The following is a 25,524-nucleotide window of genomic DNA, read 5'->3' as shown; positions in this document are numbered from 1 at the left end:
CCACGTGGAACACAATCAATTCCAATGAGAAACGGTGCAGGATTCGCCGGTTCGCGATTGACACCCAGTAGGCTGACAAGCTGCAGCCGCATATACACATTGCACTCACCACACACACCATCTCAGCCAACAAGATGGCAGCAAGGAGAACAGCTCCACGCTTCACCGACGCCGAGCAGTAGACCTTCCTGGACGTAGTGGAGGAGAGGCGGCTGACCCTGTACCCCGGCCTGGGTAGGAGGCTGCCAGCAGTCGCCGTTCGCCATGCCTGGGCGCAGGCGACAGAGGTGGTGAGCGATGTGGTTAACACCGTCCGAACTGGCCAGCAGTGCCGTAAAAAACTGCACAATCTCCTCAGGGCGGATAGGGTGAGTAGGCAGCACTTTTGTCCGTCACCGACCCCGTCCCACAAACCTGGAACCCTACCCATGTAGATCCCCAAATTTCTTTCTCTGTCAGTCTGGCCTCAATAAAAGTTGAGATGGATTTGCACGTAAAAAGAAGTTATTTATTTAGCTTGCAAGCTTAAATCATCTTACAGAAACATAAGAGACATCCAGCCTCTTAAGCTCCAGAAAAACGACTGAACTAAAAGACAAAGGGATCTCTGTAAAATCAATTCAAATGGTATCAAGTTTCACATACTCGACGGACATAGGTCAGCCTATGTCCCTCCTGACCTGTTTGATCTATCCTGATTGGCTCACTTCCAATCCCTTTCTCTGGCCCCTATCAATGCAGCATCACTCTCATAGACACACCTCTTCCTGCTTTTTCCATGCGGTCTCAAATCCCTTTGTCCCTAACTGCCAGAATCAAAGTGGCTTATTTCTACATTACATTAACTAGTATCTCTAAAGTAACTATTTTATATCACATTCGTCATTCCCTCCTTTTATCATTCCATGATAACCGAACTATCCAATCCATAGCTACGGTTCCTCATCTAAAAAGATCCGTCGCTGCATTTCCAATTCCTGTCTTAGCCCCCCTTCATCTGCCTCACCCTCATGGATTTTAACAGTTAAAAATTTTTTTTCGGTGATTGGGGCGGTGATCTGATCCAGTGCACCCCGCATTCTACCCATCACACATTTAAGGATGGCCAGGCCCACAAAGATGCAGCCGATAGCTACCACTAGACACATGGCCATATTTATCAACCAGTCCTTCCATCCTCCAAATCCCCAGTTACCCCAAGAGCCAGGATCCTGCATCCCGTCCAAGTGATCCCGTATGCGATCCATAAATTTAGTGATGTTAGCGATCAAGTCCTGAACTCCCATGATACACTTGCCCTGTACTATGGCGCATACCCCACCCTCACGGGCCAGAAGATAGTCAAGAGCATACCGGTTCTGCATTGCAAACAACCGTAGCTGAGACAACTCCTTAGTTATTGCCCCGAGGGCTCCCAAGGTTTCATTTCCCAAGATGGTAAGGCCGCAAATAAAATAATTCCGATCACTGACAGCCAAGGAACCCCCCACACCTCCCAGTGTCAATACGCTCAGAATGCCCCACCCGGCTGAGTGGCCCCGGTTGGGTGCAAGAACCTGAGGTTTTTTCCAGTTCTCGCAAAATTCAGCAGAGACTGCCCGGCGTGCTAACTGATTATGCAGGTTCCACGCCGAAGGGCAGGGGACTGTGGTAGGGACTAGAGTCCCTATAGCAATTCGGCGGGGAAATGGGGGTGACAAAACGTCGGTCGCCGTACCATTAAATAAAAAGTAGTATCCTTGTTCCGTGTGGAGACTAGCATCACAATCAGTATATCGGTTGCGTAAGGACCTCCCAGTAGCCCAGTTTATCCAACTTTGAAACGCCCATTCGGGCCTCCCAGCAATGCGGAAAGCCCTAGTCCCAACAGTGATATGAGAGACATTCGCCCAGCCACAGAGGAGCTGGAGGCCGGCGTTCAATGGAACGCAAGTGGTGTTGTAACAAACGCATTGGCCAGACGCCTGGGTGATATGGCACCTCCTGTCCGTACAGGTGGGAAACAGACATGTTATATTTGTGTCCACCTCTACCAGCAAACAGCCATATCCTTCACTGCTGAAGCAATTCTCGTACGACCGGGAATCCCTATTGGGAGTGAAGTGGCTAGGTATGTACGCCCTCCACCGTCGCAGCCTATCGTACTGTGAATGGGAATTATCCCGAGGAAGGGGAAGGCAAATAGCCGGTGGTGCTGAATCCGGATCGTAAGGAAGAGTGACTTGCTCGGGCAATGGCTCGGAATGCTGACAATGAACCACCGTTTGGGGAGTGCCCCAAAGCGGTGAAACAGAAAATAACCTAGACACCGCTGCGGGGTTTGGGTAGCAGACAACCCGTCCCTGGCCATACAGACGGTGGTAAATCTGGTAGAAGAGATTCATACTACCCGGGTTTTCCTCAGTTTGGCCTTTAATTAACTTAAGTGTATCTCCCGGTAACCTACGTTCTAGCTGTACTTCCCTTCTCATACGCCCCGTCCTCTCTCTAGTCCCTTTCTCTTTCTCATAGCCTCTTCCTACACTCTTCAGACAGCCTGATGTTACCTTTATTGTACCACTTTTAACACATCCAAAATGAAATTTACATGTATTCCAAAAACAAGGCAATGTCCATATAATGTTCCCTTCCCATCGCCGGGACCGGTGCAGCTGCTTCATGACTCCTGCATTCTCCTTAACTTTGATGACCTTCCATGAGTCGATACCATGTCCTCGTATATGGGGGCAGCGAAGAACATCACCTTTGCATAGGTGATGTACCCTTGTAGATTGGTTGGGGCTACACAGATACATAATATTCCCCTTTTCCATGTCCATCGCCAATAACACGCCAAACGAAGTGAGGCCAAATATCAGACAGACGATGCGTAGCCACTCCATCATGCTCCACACCTGTAAAATAGCACTGGAGAAGGGAGGCAGGTTAGTATCCGACCTTTTACAGTAGTGGAGATGGACTCAATTTACAGTGATGTAGGTGGACCCAAGCACTTCGCCCCTCCACTTTAACTGCTGTGGGGGTGGTAAGGAGAACTTGGAAGGGCCCGTCCCATCGCGGCTCCGACCCCTTCCTAGTCCAATTTTTGACCATAACATAACTACCGGGCTGGACTGAAAGTGAGCTAGGTACTGGGGGCAATGGCTGGTGAGCCGCGCGGACTTGGCCATGGAGTTCCTTGAGCACTTGCGTAAGGGCTAGAACATAGGTGGTCATTTCTTCAGTCATCTGATGAAACTGAACCCGTCTGGGAACCTGCAGGCTCCAAGAAGTTCTAAGAGGCCTGCCATAAAGAATCTCGGCGGGAGAGAGCCGGGCTGGTCCCGCAGGTGTAACCCGCAGCTGGAAGAGGGCAACGGGGAGCAACTTAAGCCATGTCAGTCCCGTGTCTGCTCTTAATTTAGCCAATTTAGTTTTGAGGGTCTGGTTGTGTCTCTCAACCAACCCGGCCGCCTGCGGTCTGTAAGCACAGTGTAACTGCTGGCGTATGCCCAACTGGGAGCAAAACTCCTTGTTAATTTGTCCAATAAAATGAGGCCCATTATCAGAACTTAACTGAGCTGGTATACCGTACCGGGGAATGATTTCCCTCATCAAGACTTTAACCACAGTAGCAGCTTTATTATCGATAGTCGGATACGCCTCGACCCATCTGCTGAACACATCCACAATGACCAAAACATATTTGTAACATTGACACCGTTCCAACTCAATGTAATCCATTTGGAGCGTCTCAAAGGGACCACTGGGCAACGGGGTTTGCCCCTTCCCACAAGGGATACCTTTTCCGGTGTTATATTGCTGACAAATCAAACACCGATTACTGATACTTTGGGCCAACCCCTGCATTTTAGGGTGCCACCAAGTGTCCAGCAACAAATCACTAGTCCCTCGAGCCCCACAATGAGTTGCAAAGTGTACACATTCAATGACCCATAAAGCCAGCACATCAGACATACAAGTCTGATGTGCAGGCGTGGTCCATAAAGAGGAAACAGAATCATATGTACAACCTAACCATTTCCACATTTGTTTATCACTCTCAGGAGCGTCCTCCTGTAACCTTATGACGTCTTGGATGGTTGGCATTGACTTGTCAGAAGCAGACATATTTATAGTAGATCGTTTAGTCTGACTTAACATTTTAGGCACCATCACTTGCTGAATTTGTGCGGCTGTGCGCGCTGCACGATCTGCTCGTTCATTACCAACGTCAACTGGGGTTGTACCATTCGTGTGGGCAGCGCATTTAATAACGGAAATCTGCGCTGGCAGAAGGAGGGCCTGCAGTAGGTCATTAACTAAACCCCGGTTGGATATTTCTGTGCCTGCCGAGGTAAGGAATCCCCTATTCTTCCAGAGTTGTCCGAAGTCATGACCTACCCCGAAAGCATATCGGGAGTCAGTGTAGATATTTACCCGGCGATCTCCCCCAAGTATACATGCACGGGTGAGGGCAAAAAGTTCGGCTTGTTGTGCTGAGTAAGGGGTCTGGAAAGCTGCCGCTTCTAAAATCAGACCATCCTGATCTATGATTGCATAACCGGACAGTCTCCGGCCAGTGGGGCTTACTAATGCACTGCCATCAACATACATAATCATGTCAGGTTGTTCTAACGGAATATCACTCAGATCGTCCCTTATTGTTGTAGTTTCCTGAATCAAGGCTAAACAGTCGTGACCAGGCGCATCCTCATGGACAGGGGGACCGCTAAGAAAACAGGCTGGATTGATAGTGGTACAATATTTAAATGTCAGACGTGGATTGTTCAAAAGGTATATCTCATACCTATTCTGACGAGCTGCGGTAAGATGCTGAGTCTGCAGTTGCCCCAATAGTGCGATTACCGAGTGGGAGCTATACACCGTAATATCCTGTTGGAGAGTGATGTTGGCAGCAGCCTGCAAACTATTGTATATCGCTGCCAAGATCTGGGTGCAAACAGGGTGGCCCAACGCCACTGGGTCGAGTTTGGAAGAGTAATATGCTTGTCCCCATGTTGCTGGGTGAGTACCGCTGTTGAACATCCTTCCAGAACAGTACAGTATATCTGGAATGGTCGGTCGTATAGGGGCCTACCAAGGGCCGGTGCTTGTAGCAAGGCCTGCTTCAGGCAACGGAAGGCCTCGAGTGCCTCGGTGGTGAGAGTAAAGTTTCCCTCTTTACTCGTGTAAGGTGTCAGCAGCTTTGTATAGACAGCGATGTTTGGTATCCACTGCCGACAATAATTCACCATACCCAGCCAATGACGAACCTCCTTGGCTATTGTAGGGGCGGGGAATTGGCATATTGGTTAAATCCTACTGGGTTCGAGACTTCTTTCTGTGGCTGTAAGTAAAACTCCTAAGAACTTGACCTTTCTCTGAGCCACCAAGACCTTTGCCTGTGAAACAACATAACCCAACGAGGATAGGTGGTTCAATAATTGGATCACATCATCCCTATTACTGGGCTCGTCAGGACTTGCCACCAATATGTCATCTACATACTGCACTAGAGTGGAACCATGCTCCAATGTCAAGGCCTGGAGTTGGGTCTGCAGACATCTGGAGAAGAGTGTAGGTGAATTGACGAACCCCTGTGGCAGTCGGGTCCAGGTATACTGCTGTCCATTGTAAGTGAAGGCAAACAAATATTGACTTTCAGTCGCAAGTGGGAGGGCAAAGAAGGCGTGCTGAAGGTCAATTACGGCGAAGACCTGGGCTTGAGCTGGAATTTGAGCCAGTATGTGGGCAGGGTTAGGGACGAGAGCATGTAACGGCTGTGCGATGGCATTAATTGAACGTAAATCCTGTACTAATCGGTACTGGTCTGGTTTGGCTGGTTTAGGCACAGCAAGTATTGGGGTATTGCATTCTGATTGGCAAGGGACCAAAATACCCTGTTTCAACAGTTCTTGAATTAATTTATCTATTGATGGAGCAGCTTGAGATTTCAGGGGGTATTGCCGAATGGAAGGTAGCTTTGCATGATCCTTAATCATTACCTTGATAGGTGTAACATTTGTCTTTCCCACTTGTGATGGGTATTCCGGTCAAACCTGTGGATTGACATATTCCAACACATCATGTCCCCTGTGATGCTGCAGTCGAGTGTTAATCGTTTCAGGGACCTCAAAATATTTTATGGTAGTGCCGTCTGGCATGACTTGAAGTGCGTAGTCTGTTGGATCTGAATGATCCACTGCCCTCCTGACCATTCGCCCCATATCCCTGGCATGGTACTGGTCATGGACCTGACGTGTCATATGAGGGCTTACCGAAGCTGACTGTGGCCATAAATGTGGTGATATTGTAACAAAATCGGCTGTACCTTCTTTTCCCATGACTGTGGCTGTAACCTTGACTGGCCATTCGGTCTCAAGTAATGGCCGGTATTTGTCCTCCAACTCCCTGTTTCGTCCAGTTCTGTCATAGGCCAGGGTAACGTGATGCAGTGACTGTTCAACGTCTAACGTCCACCACTGGGGGGTGATAGAAATATAGCACTGTTGTCTCATCCTCCATGATGTAACCGTTACCCCCTCATCTCCGCATTCTAGCTGTAGCTGGAAGATACACAATAAATCCCGGGCCAACAAGTTACAGTCCAATCCAGTAGTCACTACAAACTGATGTTCTGCAGACGTATTCTCGTAAGTGACTGTCACAGGTTCAGAAATAGGATACTCACACACCTGTCCTTGGAACCCTGATAATTGCTGCGTGTGGTCGGATATTGGTAATTTAAGTGTTGATTGCACAGAAGACATAGCTGCCCCTGTGTCGATTACAAATGAGTGATGTTGATCTCCTATCTGCAGAGAGATAATAGGTTCCCTGTCGGATTGGAGAGTCCTTATGGCTAAATTAGCTAGTCAATCCTGTGTTGGGAAAGGGTTTTCCTGGGAGAAGTCAGTGTATCTCATCTGTCCTCCTCTTGGTGGGTACCCTCTCCTTTGGGTCGAATAATCTCCTTCTACTGTCTGTCTTTTAAAGGGGCATTCCTGTTGCCAGTGATCTACACGGCCGCAATTAAAACATGCATTGCTCCCTCCATTTCTGCCCCGGCCTCGTCTTCCAGTAGACCAATGGCCCCTCAGAGGGGGCTGCGGTTGTAGAGCTGTTGATTCGTTCGGTGGGCCATAAAAATGGGGTGAGGGTCCCTTTGGGTGGGTTTGGTATCCTCCTCTTCGCTGATCCACCCACCCAAAGTCACTATATTGGGGCTCCTGCTGGTAAACTACCATTTCTGCCGCTTGTTGGGGTCGCAGATCATCCTTTTTCATTACATACTCAGTCTTAACCTTTGTAACTGAGCCTCCTTCTTGGCCTACACCCTCCTTCCAGTAAAATCTGACTGCCCTTGCCACCTGGGAAGGGTCGTTCTCTGTCCAATTCATGTTATTACATTTCACAGCAGTAACCACAGAAGGTGGTAGGCAATGCATTAACATAGCACAGTATTGAGGGGAATTCTGACCATTTTGATACAGCAAATCGCCTGACTGCCCCCGGTAGATTTCATTAAAACGCTCCAGAAATTCCTCTGGCTCTTCAGTCTTCTTAGGTTTTAGGTCTAAGATAACAGAAAGATTTATGGGCCTTTGAAATGTGCTATTCAACGCATTCAAGATCTGTGTCCTTCTATCGTCGTCTAACGCATAGGCCTGCTGGAGTGCGGCATGACTAGCATAATTCAGGTGGTTAAGATAATTGCGGTACTCTGCTGGGGTTAAAATCTGCTGGACTAGGGCCCAGAGGTCCCTTGAATCAGCTTGATAAATTGAGATGGTAGTTCTCAATGAATCCACGAAGGCAGCAGGAGATTTTTTTCTATCTGGGATTGTAGCCATAATAGCCATCATCTCACTGGGTGTCCATGGGAAGTAAACGTCTATTGTGGGGTTCGCTGCCGCAGTCCCTGGATCGGGGTTTCGCATCTTCCTAATCGGTAACTGTCTCCGAATGTCACCAGGGGGCACTCTAGCTATTTCCCCTGGTTGTTCCAAGACTTCAACGTCTCTCCCTGTCACTAGGGGGAGTTCTTTCTCTTCAACCAAAGTTGTTTCAGCTTTCTTTGTTCCCAAATCTTGTGATTTCTCCTTAGTTTGGGGAGACTTAGGTGATATGCTTAATTGTTTCTGGTGAGCTTCAAGCCCCTCTCTCGCTGTCCGAGATCTTGTCCTAGAGCTAACTGGGCTTGTGGGACAAAGTTCCTTTTGCTCTTTCGGTTGTGAAGTTGGTAAATTAGGACCCACACTATCACCCAAAAGGGCTTGAGTTTCTGGCATATTTGAAATCTGGGGAGCAATGGCTGGGTATATATTATTGTACTCTGGTGGTTCTGGAATGAGCGCAGACCATACTATGGGTGCAGACGGAATTTTTACTGACTTTTCCGAATTATTGAATTTTTCTTCTTCTGTCAATTCAAGGCCAGCCATTGAACTACGTAGTTTGCCTCTTGTGTGACCCGGGTCCTTCCTGTCTCTATTTGCTCTTTTTTTAAATGCACATTCCTTTTTCAAGATCTGTAATGTTTTTAGGTTACCCTGTTCACTAATTGAAATCCCCATTTTAAGGGCGTTATCCTGCCAGCTGGACAACATAATCTTATCTTTTTCCTCTTGACAATATTGCCTCCATAATCCAATTAATTCTTTAGTTTTCATACCTTGATTTTTTTTCCATATCTGTCCCTGGATTTTCTTAACCATTTCTAGGTCTTTGGTTCCCCCTAGTGGCCATTCATCTCCCATTTTAGTTCTTAACTGTGCTGACAATTTTCTAAAGTCCTTTGCTTTGTCCGGATACTTATCACATAATATTTGCAGTGGCATGCCTGGATCATTTGTGCTATCCAAGGAATTTCCCATAATCTCAACTAGTCCTTGGAACTGCGTTTTTTCGCCACTACAGTCCAAAGAAATTTTTTTAGCTTAATCAACTATATTTTTAACACACAGACATATAGAGGTGAACCATTTTTTAAATTTCAAATGTTACATCTACCTCTCATAACGTAACCCAACCGAATTAACTCACAAATAAAGTTGAACCATTTATATTTTAAATGTTACATCAACAGTACAGCCTACCCCAGCCGAATTAACTCACAAATAAAGTTGAACCATTTATATGTTAAATGTTACATCAACAGTACAGCCTACCCCAGCCGAATTAACTCTATGAAATCCCATCAATTAAAATGCTTATCCCCAGACTGACCTGTGATTTCGTCGAGGCGGTCTTTCTGTGCCAACTGCGAGTGACCAGACTAATCAGACGATAAGAAGAGGGGAACAATCAATGCGCGGTCGTTTTCCAGTTCTACATTGAGGGCCCTTCGTTCCCCATCCTCCTGTTCATAATCAGTCTAATTCTGATTTCGCAGTTGGATCAGGATCGCCTGAGAAATCCCGGTTTTCGGCACCAAATGTAGATCCCCAAATTTCTTTCTCTGTCAGCCTGGCCTCAATAAAAGTTGAGATGGATTCGCACGTAAAAAGAAGTTATTTATTTAGCTTGCAAGCTTAAATCATCTTACAGAAACATAAGAGACATCCAGCCTCTTAAGCTCCAGAAAAACGACTGAACTAAAAGACAAAGGGATCTCTGTAAAATCAATTCAAATGGTATCAAGTTTCACATACTCGACGGACATAGGTCAGCCTATGTCCCTCCTGACCTGTTTGATCTATCCTGATTGGCTCACTTCCAATCCCTTTCTCTGGCCCCTATCAATGCAGCATCACTCTCATAGACACACCTCTTCCTGCTTTTTCCATGCGGTCTCAAATCCCTTTGTCCCTAACTGCCAGAATCAAAGTGGCTTATTTCTACATTACATTAACTAGTATCTCTAAAGTAACTATTTTATATCACATTCGTCACCCACCCCACCAACCCGGAGGGTGGCCGAACCCTTGGCTAAAGAAATTTGGCATGTCGGCATCAACTCTCACAAACTTCTACAGATGTGCCACAGATAGCATCCTATCCGGCTGTATCACAGCTTGGTATGGCAACAGCTTGGCCCGATCGCAAGAAACTGCAGAGTCTGGTGAACTCAGCCAAACTCATCACACAAGCTTGCCACCCCCACATTGATTCTGTGTGCACCTCCCGCTGCCTCAGGAAGGCAGACAGCACTATAATAGACCCCTCCCGCCCAGGCTTTGCCTTCTTCCATACCCTTCAATCAGGCAGAAGATACAGAAGTCTGAAGACCTGTATATCCAGACATGGGAATAGCTTCTTCCCCACAGCTACTCGACCCCTCAAGGACTCCCCCTTGGACTGATCTCTTCCCTGTAAGAACACTATTCACGACGCCCTATGCTGCTCTTGCTCATGTATTTGCTTTATTTGGCCCCTTTATCCGCACTGTAACCAATCACTGTTTGTCGATGTACCATTTGTCAATGTTCTCTGTCAATTATTCTTTTTTGTCTACTTTGTTTTTGTTTTTTAAAATATATTTATTAAAGTTTTTTAACAACACAGTTTTTTCCCCTTACAAACAATAACCCCCCTCCCCTACCCCCCCGCAACAAAATAACACAAAATCGCACTGAGCAAGATATATACATGGCAAAATTGTATATTTACATTGCTTTATACCCTGGCTCTCTCCCGCACGTGCCAGTTTCCCCCACCCTTCATGTTATCTCCTGCTCATCCATCCCCCCAAGCAATCCCCCATTCCCCCCCCTCCTTCCCAAGACGTGGCCACCCCCGCCCCCCAGGGTTGCTGCTGCTGCTGACCGACCTTCCTCTAACGCTCCGCGAGATAGTCTAGGAACGGTTGCCACCGCCTGTAGAACCCCTGCGCAGACCCTCTCAAGGCAAACTTAATCCTCTCCAGCTTTATGAACCCAGCCATGTTGTTTATCCAGGCCTCCAGGCTAGGGGGCTTTGCCTCCTTCCACATTAGCAAGATCCTTCGCCGGGCTACTAGGGACGCAAAGGCCAGAATGCCGGCCTCTTTCGCCTCCTGCACTCCCGGCTCGTCCACTACTCCAAATATTGCTAGCCCCCAGCTTGGCTTGACCCGGACTTTTACCACCTGAGATATTGCTCCCGCCGCTCCTCTCCAGAACCCCTCCAGTGCAGGGCATGACCAAAACATATGGACATGGTTCGCCGGGCTCCCTGAGCACCTTCCACATCTGTCCTCTACCCCAAAGAACCTACTCAACCTCGCCCCCGTCAAGTGCGCTCTGTTAACCACCTTAAATTGTATTGGGCTGAGCCTGGCACACGAGGAGGAGGAATTAACCCTACCCAGGGCATCAGCCCACAGACCTTTCTCGATTTCCTCCCCCAGCTCCTCCTCCCATTTACCCTTCAACTCTTCTACTAGCACTTCCCCCTCTTTCATATCTTGGTGTATTGCCGACACCTTGCCCTCCCTGACCCATACACCCGAGATCACCCTGTCTTGAATTTCTTGTGCCGGGAGCAACGGGAATTCCCTGACCTGTCGCCTCACAAAAGCCCTCACCTGCATATATCTAAAAGCGTTTCCCGGGGGTAACTCAAACTTCTCCTCCAGTGCCCCTAGGCTCGCAAATGCCCTGTCAATGAACAGGTCCCCCATTCTTCTAATCCCCGCCCGATGCCAGCCCTGGAACCCCCGTCCATCTTCCCCGGGACAAACCGGTGGTTACTCCTGATCGGGGACCACACCGAGGCTCCCACTGCACCCCTGTGCCATCTCCACTGGCCCCAGATCCTTAATGTTGCTGCCACCACCGGGCTCGTGGTATACTTTGACGGCGAGAACCTCAGTGGTGCCGTCACCAACGCCCCCAAGCTCGTTCCTTTACAGGACGCCATCTCCATCCTCTTCCATGCCGCCCCCTCTCCCTCCATAACCCACTTGCGGATCATCGCCACATTTGCTGCCCAGTAGTAGCTCCCTAGGTTTGGCAGCGCCAACCCTCCTCGGTCCCTACTGCGTTCCAGGAACCCTCTCCTTACCCTCGGGGTCTTATTCGCCCACACAAACCCCATAATGCTCCTACCTACTCTCTTAAAAAAGCCCTTGGTGATCACGATGGGAAGGCACTGAAACACAAACAGAAACCTCGGAAGGACCACCATTTTGACCGACTGCACTCTACCCGCCAGCGAGAGTGGTAACATGTCCTATCTTTTGAAGTCCTCCTCCTTTTGGTCCACCAACCTCGTCAGATTCAGTTTATGTAGGGCCCCCCAACTACTGGCTATCTGGATCCCCAGATACCGAAAACTCCCCGCTGCCCTCCTCAGCGGCAGGTCCCCTATCCCTCTTTCTTGGTCCCCTACCTGTAATACAAAGAGCTCACTCTTCCCTACATTGAGCTTATAGCCCGAAAACTCCCCAAACTCCCTTAGAGTCTGCATGACCTCCACCATCCCCTCCATTGGGTCCGCCACATACAGCAACAGGTCATCCGCGTATAGCGACACCCGATGCTCTTCCCCCCCCCTCGGACCATCCCCCTCCATTTATTAAACTCCCTCAGTGACATGTCTAAGGGTTCGATCGCCAATGCAAACAACAGGGGGAACAGGGGGCACCCCTGCCTCGTTCTCCGGTACAGCCGAAAGTACTCCGACCTATGCCGGTTCGTCACTACACTCGCCACCGGAGCTCTGTAAAGGAGCTTAACCCAGCTGATAAACCCTCCCCCGAACCCAAACCTCCGCAGCACCTCCCAGAGGTACTCCCACTCTACTCGGTCAAAGGCCTTTTCCGTGTCCATTGCTGCCACTATCTCCGCCTCTCCCTCCGATGGCATCATTATCACGTTTAAGAGCCGCCGCACATTGGTGTTTAATTGCCTGCCCTTTACAAATCCCGTCTGGCCCTCATGGATCACCCCCAGGACACAGTCCTCAATCCTCGTGGCCAGCACTTTTGCCAGTAACTTAGCGTCCACATTGAGGAGCGAAATCGGCCTGTACGATCCACATTGTAGTGGGTCCTTGTCCCGCTTTAAAATCAAGGTAATTGTCGCTTTCGACATTGTCGGGGGCAGGGTCCCCTCCTCTCTTGCCTCGTTAAAGGTCCTCACTAGTAGCGGGGCCAACAGGTTTCTAGTACTTTCTGTAGAACCCCACCGGGAATCCGTCCGGCGCCGGGGCCTTCCCCGCCTGCATACTCCCCAAACCCTTGCTCAGCTCCTCCAACCCGATTGGTGCCCCCAAACCAGCCACCTCTTGCTCTTCCACCCTCGGGAACCTCAGTTGGTCTAGGAATCCCACTGGGGGCTGGGATCTGTACAGCTCTTCATAGAAGGCCTTGAATAACTTGTTTATTTTCGTTACACTCCGAACCGTGGCTCCCCTTCCATCTTTGATTCCCCCTATTTCCCTCGCTGCTGTCCTCTTACGGAGCTGGTGTGCCAGCATCCGACTAGCCTTTTCCCCGTGCTCGTAGGTCGCCCCCTGCGCCTTCCTCCACTGTGCCTCCGCCTTCCCTGTGGTCAACAGGTGAAACTCCGTCTGGAGCAGTCGTCTTTCCCCAAGTAATCTTTCCTCCGGGGCCTCTGCGTATCTCCTGTCCACTCTCAAAATCTCCCCCACTAGCCTCTCCCTTTCCATGCCCTCTGTCTTCTCCCTGTGAGCCCTGATGGAGATTAGCTCTCCCCTGATCACCGCCTTCAACGCCTCCCATACCACCCCCACTCGCACCTCCCCATTGCCGTTGGCCTCCAAGTACCTTTCGATACACCCCCTCACCTTCCCACACACCACCTCATCTGCCAGCAGTCCCACATCCAGCCGCCACAGCGGGGGTTGGTCCCTCTCCTCTCCCAGGCCCATTTCCACCCAGTGCGGGGCGTGGTCCGAAACGGCTATGGCCAAATACTCCGTCCCCTCCACCCTCGGGATGAGCACCCTGCCCAGAACAAAAAAATCTATCCGGGAGTAGGCTTTGTGCACGTGGGAGAAGAAAGAAAATTCCCTGGCCTGCGGCCTTGCAAACCGCCGTGGGTCCACTCCCCCCATCTGGTCCATAAACCCCCTAAGCACCTTGGCCGCCGCCGGCCTCTTTCCCGTCCTTGATCTGGAGCGGTCCAGTGCTGGGTCCAGCACTGTATTGAACTCCCCTCCCATTATCAGGCCTCCTACCTCCAGGTCCGGAATGCGCCCCAACATGCGCTTCATGAATCCAGCATCATCCCAGTTCGGGGCGTATATATTTACCAACACCACCCAAGTCCCTTGCAACTTACCGCTCACCATCACGTATCTCCCTCCATTATCGACTACGATAGTCTTGGCCTCAAATGACACATGCTTTCCCACCAAAATTGCCACCCCTCTATTCTTCGCGTCCAGTCCCGAGTGAAATACCTGTCCTACCCATCCCTTTCTTAACCTGACCTGGTCTGCCACCTTCAGGTGTGTCTCTTGGAGCATAGCCACGTCTGCAGTCAGTCCCTTCGGGTGCGCGAACACTCGGGCCCTCTTCACCGGCCCGTTCAGGCCCCTCACGTTCCACGTTATCAGCCGGATTGGAGGGGCTCTCTCTCTCTCTCTCTCTCTCTCTCCCCCCCCCCCCCCCGCCGACTAGCCATCTCCTTTCGTGGGCCAGTCTCGTGTCCGCATCTCCCTCACCCTCCAGTCCCCCAGCCGGGGACCTCCATCCCGACTACCTCTTCTGTGTCCCATTCCCTTTCGGCCAGTGCAGCAGCAACCCTTTTCTCCCCTCTTCCCCCCTCCCCCCCTCCCCCTCCCCCTCCCCGCCCCCCGCTAGACCCCTGTCTAGCTTTTTTGCTCCCCCCATATCACTCCCGTAAGTCAGCTGACACCTGCCGTCCCTTTGACCCCCCCGTGTGGGAGTCTCCCAATCAATATTCGTTCCTTCCCGCCATTCTACCCGCACGCGGGAAAAAAACCCGCGCTTTCCAAAGCCTGCCCCGCCCCCTCTGGCGCAGCTCCTGTCACGGCTTTGTCTCTCTCCCCCAACCCATATAACATTTCCTCGCATGATTGACCCCCTATATACACCAACCATCACACATCAACCCTCAAACACCACCCTCACAAACCCTCAGTTTGAGTCCAACTTTTCAGTTTGTATAAAGGTCCACGCCTCTTCAGGCGTTTCGACGTAGTAGTGTTGGTCCTTGTATGTAACCCACAATCACGCTGGCTGCAGCATTCCAAATTTCACTCCTTTCCGATGCAGCACCACCTTGGCCCGGTTGAAACCCGCTCTCCGCTTAGCAACCTCCGTGCTCCAGTCCCGGTATATTCGGATCTCTGCATTGTCCCACTTGCTGCTCCGCTCCTTCCTGGCCCATTTCAGGACCCTCTCTCTGTCCGTGAACAGGTGAAATCTCACCACCATCGCCCTTGGCGGCTCATTTGCCTTGGGCTTCCTCGCCAGCATCCGGTGTGCCCCGTCCAGCTCCAGCGACCTCGAAGGGGCCTCCGCGCCCATCATCGCCCCGATCATCGTGCCCGCGTATGCCGCGGCATCGGCCCCGTCCACTCCTTCTGGGAGACCCAGGATCCGCAGATTATTTCTCCTCGACCTGTTCTCCAGGTCTTCGAGTCTTCCCGCCCACGTCTTGTGTAGCGCCTCGTGCCGCTCCACTCTCACCGCCAGGCCCAAGAGCTCGTCCACATTCTCACTCACTCTTTTCTGTACCTCCTGGATCTTCACCTCGTGGGCCTTCTGGGTTATCCCTAGTCCTTCAATTACCGCCAGCGTAGGTGCCAGCATCTCCTTGCGCAGCTCCTCGAAGCAGCGCTTGATGAATTCCTGAAGCTACGGCCTGCACTCACTTTGTCCCCGGCCGCCGCCATTTTGATTTTTTTCCCTCGCTTCTCCCGCTGCTCCAATGCTGCTTTTTTGGCCGTTGCACTTCTGGTCCGGTCCATAAAAGTTGGAGGGGGATCTCTCTCTTCACTTCCCCATGGGTTGTCGTCAAAAAAATTCCGTTGGGGCTCCTCCAATGAGCCCGAAAGTCCGTAGTAGCGGGAGCTGCCAAATCGTGCAGCTTAGCTCCGCATAACCGCAACCGGAAGTCTTTTGTCTACTTTGTACGCACTGTGTACATTCCTTTGGTCGCAGAAAAATACTTTTCACTGTGCTTCGGTACACGTTACAATAAATCAAATCAGATCAAATCACCCCCACCCTGCACCACATGCCGGTATCCATACTGGATACCATGTCCAGCTGCCCTAGCCACTGAGGCCACCAGCTACGCACAGGGCTGGGCTCAATGCGCTGGACTGACTAGCACTATCGTTATCTGTTTCGCCAACCCCCCCCCCCCCCCCCCGCCCCCCCACAAGGAGAAGGCCGCCCATAACCACCAAGAGCAGATGAAGAATGGAGGGGACCGCTGGACCTGGCAGAGCAGAAAGCCCTGGATGCGATTGGCGGCCCGAAGTAAAGGGAAGTCGCCAGGGTGGAGTTTGGCCACGGGCGAGGAAGTGCGATCCTGCTGAGTTGTAGTTCCCCGTGACATGTATGTCAACCCCAACACCACCCTCACCCCCACCCACAAGCCCATCCCCACCACCCCTGGCCTGCGGTCTAATCATGCGCTTTGTCTTGGGTCTTGCAGGACTTGCTGGAAATGGGGCGAGCCCATCTGGTGCCCCCTGCCAGTGCCACAGCAGGAGTCCACCTGTGAGCCAAGCACAGATGTTGAAAGCAGCCTTCCACCTATGAAGCAGGACACCCCGGAGCTTGAGTCTGAGGATGACATGACATCCCGCCACAGCTGTATCCAACACCCTCCACCATCCCAGAGACACTCACCTCGGTTGGGCACTTTAGTGAAGAGACTCCTGGAGTACAATCTGCTGCGCACCACACAGCTGACCCGATACAGCCGATCGACTCCAGGGACTAGCTGCCGTCCAGACGGGTTTCGTGCTTCTTGAATGGAAAGTCCCATTGGTTGTGGAGATGCAGTCACAGAGCCAAGGATGCCATGAGGGTTGTCGGCGAGCATCCAGCACCTCCAGGTGCAATTGGAGGAATCCAACTGCGTGCAGCAGCAGGAGTAGATGCCGACCATGTGTGCCACTCAGGTCAACAGCATATCGGTGGTGTCTGCAGTGGGGGCATTGGGGACGACGGTTTTGACTTTGGATCAACATGTCCAAGGCTGGGACATTCTGTGCAGGTGCTGGTCGAAGCCGAGTATAGGGTTGCCGCCTCACAGTCAACCATGTGCCAGAGTCACCTGGAAATCGCAGTGGTGCTTCTGAGCGTGGCCCAGTCACAGCGGGCCATGGCTGGGAACATCGGCGGCATTGCCCAGGTGCTGGCCAACGTGGCGCAGACACAGAGGGAGGTGGCACAGTCACTGGCTGATATGACACAAATCCAGAAGGTGGTGGCACAGTAAATGGGTGATGTGGTGCAGTCCCAGACAAAGGTGGTCCACCTCCTGTGCTCTATGTCCGCGAGCATGCAGACCCCAGCTGGGACGTCAGCGTGCCTCCAGGACTGGCGGTGCTAGGTGACGGGGAGCCTCACAGGACAGCTCCGCTTGCACCCTCATTCCATGGATCAGCCCAGTGGTCATCGGGCACCCCGAGGGAAGAGTTGATGGGGCCCATGCCGGTGATTCCCGTAGGACCTTGGACTCCCCCCTCCTGTCCCTGGTGCATCTGGTGGGCAGCAGGCAGAACAGGGTGGCACCATGCCACCTGGGACACCCGAACCGCAGTCGGGTGCATCCAGGTCCAGGCGCCCCAGAAGATGGCTGCCAACGGGGACCAAGGTCACAGGCCGGTATCACAGCAGGCCGCCTCCACTCCTGCTGTACCGTCTGGGGATTCACCAAGATGTAGCATTGGGCATTAAGGTCAAAACGTTAGACACCAGTTACGTTGGCATGGGTGTAGAGCACAGTTTAGTGATAGGGGCTAGGGCACAAGTCTGTATATATGTTGTCACATGAAACACCTATTCACACTGTTAAAACCTGGCTTGGTGCTCTGTCAGATGGGTGGTAGGCTAATCTGGGCTGGCCACAGAGGGGGCGGGGGGGGGGGGGGGGGAATGGCGAGTGGGCAGACGTGGGTGACCTGGGCTTCCCCGTCCCCGACTCCACCACCGTCACCCCAGGGATTCAATGGTTCAATGGGACTATGTGATGGAATGGCCAGCTCTCATGCAGGGATCACTTAAGTGGACAGTAGAAAATGCTACCGTGGACAGGAGTCAGACAATGTCAAACAATATGGAGCACTAGAGCTCATCGCAGAGCGGGCTGCCATTATCCTCCATCCCATGGACCAGACTCGGTGTTACTGCCAATCCAGGGTCCACACCCCGTAGTGTGGCAGGTATGTATCATGGAGTGGGTTTCAGGCGAGTGGGTGGCTGGGGTTTGGGGTTTGGAGGGGAGGTGAATGTGTGGGGGGATGTGGTGTCCATGCCCCTGGCCAGTCTCTGCACCCCCCCTCCTTCGCCCCCGTTGGTGAATCTAGAGGTGATCAGAGCATCCCGTGCGCGTTGGCGCTGGCCTCCCTGCCTGCCTGGGCCCCATGTCCTGCCCATTCTCCCCCTCATCTGCATCTTCCTCGTCAGACGATGACCGGCGTTCCTCTTCTCGCACATTGCCCTTCTGCTGTGCAACATTGTGGAGGACGCATCAGGCTGCCACAATGCGGGCAACCCTCTCAGTGTCATACAGGAGGGCCCCTCCAGAACGGTCCAGGCACATGAACCGCATCTTCAGGAGGCTGAAGCACCGCTCGATCAAGGATCTGGTAGCTTTATGGACATTGTTGTAGTGGGTGGTCATCCTAGCACCATTCTTTCTGTTCTGATGAGGGACCCCAGCATTTCCAGATGACCTTTCTCTCCCAGGGGTGAGACAGCCATAGCACTAGGGGTTTGGATAGAGAGAAATTTGTCGAGTGTATTCAGGAAGAATTCCTCATTCAGTATGTGGATGGCCCGACTAGAGAGGGGACAAAACTTGACCTCCTCTTGGGGAATAAGGAAGGGCAGGTGACGGAAGTGTTCATGAAGGATCACTTTGGGACCAGTGATCATTATTCCATTAGTTTTAAGATAGCTATGGGGAATGATAGTTCTGGTGCAAAAGTTAAAATTCTAAATTGAGGAATGCCATGGTATTTGGTGGGAACTTTCAAAAGTTGATTGGGGGAGCCTGTTTACAGGCAAGGGGACAGCTCAGGAAGTGGGAGTCTTTCAAAAGAGGGGTTAACTAGGGTTCAGGGTGAGCACATTCCTCTTAGAGGGAAGGATAAGGCTGGTAGTAGGGAACCCTGGATGACTTGTGATTTTGAGGCCATGGTCAAAAGGATGAAGAGGCATATGACATGCATAGACAGCTGGGATCAAGTGGACCCCTTGAAGAGTATAGGGCTTGTCGGAGTAGAGTTAAGAGAGAAATCAGGAGGGCAAAAAAGGGACATGAGATTGTCTTGGCAGATAAGGCAAAGGAAAATCCAAAGAGCTTTTACAGATATATGAAGGGCAAAAAAGTGACTAGGAGAGGTAAGGGCTCTTAAGGATAAACAAGGTCATCTTTGTGCGGGTCCACAAGGGAGGGGAAACGCCCTAAATGAGTATTTCTCGTCAGCATTTACTGTTGAGAAAGGCACAAATGTTAGGGAAATTGAGGAAATAAAAAGTGATGTCTTGAGGAGTGTACATATTACAGAGAAGGAGATGATGGAGGTATTAAAGCGCATCAAGATAGATAAATCCCCAGGACCTGATGAAATGTATCCCAGGACATTATGAGATGCTAGGGAGGAAATTGCCAGCCCCCTAGCTGAGAAATTGGAATCATCGACAGCCACAGGAGAGGTGCCTGAATATTGGAGTGTGGCAAATGTTGTGACCTTGTTTAAGAAGAGCTGTAGGGATAAGCCTGGGAACTACAATCCGGTGAGCCTTACTTCTGTAGTGGGTAAGTTGTTAGAAGGTATTCTAAATGCTACAGGCATTTAGACAAGCAAGGGCTAATTAGGGACAGTCAGCATGGCTTTGTAAGGGGAAAGTCATGTCTCACAAATTTGATTGAGTTTTTTGAAGGGGTAACCAAGAAGGTAGATGAGGGCAGTGCAGTCAACATTGTCGACATGGACTTTGGGCCTTTGACACGGTACCACATGGTAGGTTGCAAAAGGTTAAATCTCACGGAATCCAGGGTGAGGTAGCCAATTGGGTACAAAATTGGCTTGCCGATCGAAGCCAAAGGGTGGTTGTGGGTTGTTTTTCAAACTGGGGGCATGTGACCAGCGGTGTACCTCAGGGATCGGTGCTGGGTACACTTATTTGTTATATATAAATGATTTGAATAAGAATGTAGGAAGCATGGTTAGTAAGTTTGCAGATGACACCAAGATTGGTGGCATAGTGGATAGTGAAGAAGGTTATATAAGATTCCAACAGGATCTTGACCAATTGGGTCAGTGGGCCGATGAATGCAGATGGAGTTTAATTTGGATAAATGTGAGTGATGCATTTTGGTAGATCAAATCAAGGCAGCACTGTGAGAAACACTGCTCACTGAACAAACCCTATTGCCTGACTCCATCCAGGCCGTGTGTTTTACGGTGATGTATATGGGGTGACAAGTACCAGCATTGCACGTTGAGGGGGAATAACCATTAATCTGGTGAATGGAGACGACCGGTGGTGCCCCTCTGGGCAATTGGCAGAACCTTTTCAGCAATCCGAACAACATTTTGTATGGGGACAACCCCAAATCTTTTCTTAGAAGGGCTATCGGTAAGCATTTTGTCCAGGGGAGCCTAGTTTCTAGTATTATTTCTGACAAATGATTTTTAAGAGTTTGATTCATCCTTTCCACCCGTCCCGATGAGGGGGGGGGGGGGGGGGGGGGGGGGTTGCCAAGGAGTGTGGAAGTCCCAATTTATTTCCAAACTTCTAGTAGTGCCTTCTTTAATAGAATCGACAAATTCATCTACAGAAAACCTATATGTTTAATAAGTTATTGTGTTTGATATTTTAAAATAAATGTTTAGAATTAGCCTGGAAATCAAAACTTCAAACCATGTGGAAGCTGGTCTTAAAAAAAACCAAAACAACTTTGATTAAAAAAAGAACAGATCGTTCAAGGACATCTGATAACGGGAATTTGGCAGCAATCCAACCCTTACAATCGATGAATTTGAGCTGAAATACTATTATTGAAATGTTACTGATCAATCAACTGTTTGACTGTATTATATTGTATAATTTATTAATACTGAATCAGTAGTATCAAATTTGATTAATTTATTAATTATAATAATTATTTTGAAATACCTGGTTGTTGGGCCCCTGTGATTGGCAGGGTTGTATGCTATATTGGGAACTTTGCCGGACAGGGAACTGACACTGCGGTTGATAAGACCTTAGAGGTAAAGTGACTTCCCCTGTCCGAGTCTATATTTTCTACCAACCCGTATCGGGGAACGATTTGCTCCAGAATGATTATTTCAGCCTTCCCACGGGTGATAGTTCAGTATTTGCAGCCTTCTCTGTCACAAACTGTCTCTCTCTCTCTCTCTCTCTGTATTGAAACAGTGACTCCAGGCATGTTGCAGCCTTCTCTGTCTCTCTCTCTCTCTCTCTCTGTGTCTCTCTCTGTCTCTGTATCTCTCTGTCTCTCTCTCTGCCTGTCTCTCTCTGTCTCTCTGTATCTCTCTGTCTCTCTATCTCTCTCTGTCTCTGTCTCTCTCTGTCTGTCTGTATCTCTCTCTCTGTCTCTCTGTATCTCTCTCTCTCTGCCTGTCTCTCTCTCTCTGTATCTCTCTCTCTCTCTGTCTCTCTCTCTCTGTTCTCTGTATCTCTCTCTCTGTCTCTCTCTGTTCTCTGTATCTCTCTCTCTCTGTGTCTCTTTCTCTCTCTGTCTCTCTGTATCTCTCTGTCTCTCTCTCTCTGTCTCTGTATCTCTCGCTCTCTGTCTCTCTCTCTCTGTCTCACTATCTCTCTCTCTGTCTCTCTGTGTCTCTTTCTCTCTCTGTTCTCTGTATCTCTCGCTCTCTGTCTCTCTGTGTCTCTTTCTCTCTCTGTCTCTGCCTGTCTCTCTCTCTCTGTATCTCTCTCAGTCTCTCTCTCTCTGTTCTCCCTGTCTCTCTGTATCTCTCTCTCTCTTTCTCTGTTCTCTGTATCTCTCTGTCTCTGTCTCTCCTCTCCCTGTATCTCTCTGTCTCTGTCTCTCTGTCTCTCTCTGTATCTCTCTGTCTCTCTCTCTCTGTCTCTCTCTCTCTGCCTGTCTCTCTCTCTCTGTATCTCTCTCTCTGTATCTCTCTGTCTCTGTATCTCTCTCTCTCTCTGTCTCTCTGTATCTCTCTCTCTCTCTGTATCTCTCTCTGTGTGCCTGTCTCTCTCTCTCTCTGTCTGTCTGTGTTTGCTCACTACCTCATTTACAGTTGCAACCATCATTTTCGTTTTCTGTTTTTTTTTTGAATGCTCTGACTTCTCCTGAATTTAAAGGAGAATTTACAAATCAGGGGCGTCATTCTGCGACCCCCCGCCGGGTCGGAGAATGGCCGTTGGCCACCGTGAATCCCGCCCCCGCCGAAGTCTCCGGTACCGAAGATTGGGCGGGGGCGGGAATCGGGCCGCGCCGGTTGGCGGGATCCCCCGCTCAATTCTCCGGCCCAGATGGGCCGAAGCCCGCCCAGAAATTGCCTGTCCCGCCGGCGTAAATCAAAGCTGGTATTTACCGGCGGGACCAGGCGGCGTGGGCGGGCTCCGGAGTCCTGGGGAGGGGGGGGGGGGGCGCGGGGCGATCTGACCCCGGGGGGTGCCCCCACGGTGGCCTGGCCCGCGTTTGGGGCCCACCGATCCGTGGGCGGGCCTGTGCCGTGGGGGCACTCTTTCCCTTCCGCCTCCGCCACGGCCTCCACCATGGCGGAGGCGGAAGAGACTCTCCCCACTGCGCATGCGCGGGAAACTGTCGACGGCCGCTGACGCTCCCGCGCATGCGCCGCATTTCCGCGCCAGCTGGCGGGGCACCAAACGCCATTTCCGCCAGCTGGCAGGGCAACAAACGCCATTTCCGCCAGCTGGCGGGGCGGAAATCCCTCCGGCGTCGGCCTAGCCCCTCAATGTTGGGGCTCGGCCCCCAAAGATGCGGAGCATTCCGCACCTTTGGGCCGGCGTGATGCCCGTCTGATTGGCGCCGTTTTTGGCGCCAGTCGGCGGACATCGCGCCGTTGGGGGAGAATTTCGCCCCCTATGTCTCCATCTCCAATCGGGACTTCCCGAAGGGGGTTCAGTTTTGTTATTTTTGGTTCCTTTATCTGTCCTTTTGTGGATCTTAATATCATTTTACTCTCTCCTTCTTCTTCAGGGACTTTCTCTGATTTGCCTTTATTCATTTGTTGGTCATTTGGCGAGTCCTTGTCGTTTGACTTATTTTTATAAGGGGGTGGCAAATTATCTAGGACGTCCCATTGTTTAAGAGGGGCTGTGCGAACGTCTTCGCCCTGTGGGATTAATGGATATATTCGGGTGGCGTTCCTGCTAGGAAGCCAACAACTCGCGTAGCTTACTTCTTTATCGGAACAGGGTTTTTTATCATTGACATATATATTCAAAATTTGGCACACCCAATCTTCGTCCGAACCGTATTTCGGCCAAAAGACTGAGGGTTTACGGATTGCTTCTTTTATCCATGTGAAGCAACAAAATTTTATCATTGTTTTCCTGTCCATATTTTTTTGTACGTGGCTCTCAAAATCCCAATTCACTAACATCCGACACACTGGGCTTTCTGGTGGGATATTCTTAGGGATTCTCTTATCAACGCCGTCTCCTTGTTTCGAGTTTTTACTTCCCATTGTAATGTACTCAACTTTCACTTATTTCTAAGTAAAGTGTCTAGTTATGACCCTGTCACAACAATCACAATCCTGAAAGCATTTATATCATTAATCCGCCCATACACTTATACGGATGTCTAGATATAAACTCCAGAGTCCTTATATCATCAACCCGCCCCTGCGGATGTTTAGATACGAACCCAAGTCAACAAGGTAGTACTTAAAAGTCATTTTTCTTACCTTGCTCCGTGCACAGAGTTGCCTGACTTCACTCACGGCGTGCCTGCCACTATAATCCGTTACTTGCTTCTTCAGAATGACTACCCTAGGAACGTGTCCAGTTGACCGTGGGTGACTACTCAAGATGAAGTACGAGACCGTTTAAATAACGGGACGCGTCTTCTCGGTTCCTCTTGAGCCGCCCCCCTGATCAATGAAAAACTATCCCGGCCACGAGCCCCCAATTGTGAGAAACACTGCTCACTTAATAAAAGATTTACACTTAGTCAAATTCTGAAGAAGTATTTATTATCGATCTTGCAAGAGCGGGTGCCTCCAGTAAGCAATAACAGACACAAAGAATTCACACAGCATCACTTTGTTATATACAATCCATGAAAATACAATCCGTGGGAAACCATCCCTGAGAAACACATCCCACCCACTATAGACAGGGCAGTTCCCTTATTTGGTCTCTCCCTTACACAGTGATTTCTATTCGCTCCTGGTACATCCTTGGACCGGCAGTTAAAGATAAGAATTAGGCCCTTTGCTTGCACCTGCTATCTCCCCCTTGCTTAGCAAGTTCTGTTGTTGTACATTCCGTTCTTCCCCGAAGGTCATCCTGGTACATCGTTATAATAATTCGCTCACTATAGCTTACTCAGAACTTGACATGTTAATTTTCCCATCATGCTTCATTGTTGACATCTTAATTGTGAACCAGAGTATATACGTGTAAAAACAACACAGAATGTTCATTTCTCACAAGCACCTATCAGTTAATCGTAGGGAGTTGAGGAGAGTTACAGAACAAAGAGATCGAGGAGGACAGTTTCATAGCTCCTTGAAGGTGGGGCCGCAGGTGGACAGGGCGGTGAAGAAGGTATTCAGCATGCAAGGTTTTATTGGTCAGAATATTGAATACAGGAGTTGGAACATCTTGTTGCAGTTTTACAAGACATTGGTAAGACCACACATGGAATATTGTGTTCAGTTCTCGGCACTCTATTATTAAAAGAAGGATATTGTTAAACTAGAAAGAGTGCAGAAGAGATTTACGAGGATGCTACCAGGACTTGATGGTTTGAGCTATCAGGAGAGGATGGATAGGCTGGGACTTTTTTCCCTGGAGCGTAGGATGCTTATGGGTGATCTTACAGAGGTCTTTAAAATAATGAGGAGCGTAGATAAGGTAGATAGTCGACCTCTTTTCCCAAAGGGAGAGGAGTCTAGAACTAGAGGGCATAGGTTTAAGGTGATCGGGAGAGATACAAAAGGGACCAGAGCGGACATTTCTTCACACAGAGGGTGGTGAACATCTGGAACGGACTGCCAGAGGCAATGGTAGAGGCAGGTACAATTTTGTCTTTTAAAAAACAGTTAGACAGTTACATGGGCAGGGTGAGTATAGAGGGATATGGGCCTAATGCGGGCAGTTGGGACTATCTTAGTGATAGAAACTGGGCGGCATGGACAAACTGGGCCGAAGGGCCTGTTTTCATGCTGTAAACATCTATGACTCTATGAGCT

General features: G+C 50.2%; 1 protein-coding gene and 1 long non-coding RNA gene across 2 annotated transcripts in view; one reads left to right on the top strand and one right to left on the bottom strand.

Moving 5' to 3' along the window:
* Window positions 1-25,524, top strand: part of LOC140408489 (scavenger receptor cysteine-rich domain-containing protein DMBT1-like) — a 231,948-nt gene that overhangs the window by 95,914 nt on the left and 110,510 nt on the right. The window lies entirely within an intron of this gene.
* On the bottom strand, window positions 487-24,091 carry LOC140409500 (uncharacterized). The gene is made up of 2 exons (XR_011940357.1): window positions 24,013-24,091; window positions 487-2,907 (listed from the first exon to the last, which is right to left on the bottom strand). It is a non-coding gene; the product is annotated as an uncharacterized lncRNA (long non-coding RNA).

This window comes from Scyliorhinus torazame, chromosome 3 (assembly GCF_047496885.1).
Source record: "Scyliorhinus torazame isolate Kashiwa2021f chromosome 3, sScyTor2.1, whole genome shotgun sequence".
Taxonomy (NCBI): Eukaryota; Metazoa; Chordata; class Chondrichthyes; order Carcharhiniformes; family Scyliorhinidae; genus Scyliorhinus; species Scyliorhinus torazame.
The sequence above is the reverse complement of the archived record's forward strand: the minus strand, read 5'-3'. Positions and strand labels throughout refer to the sequence as shown.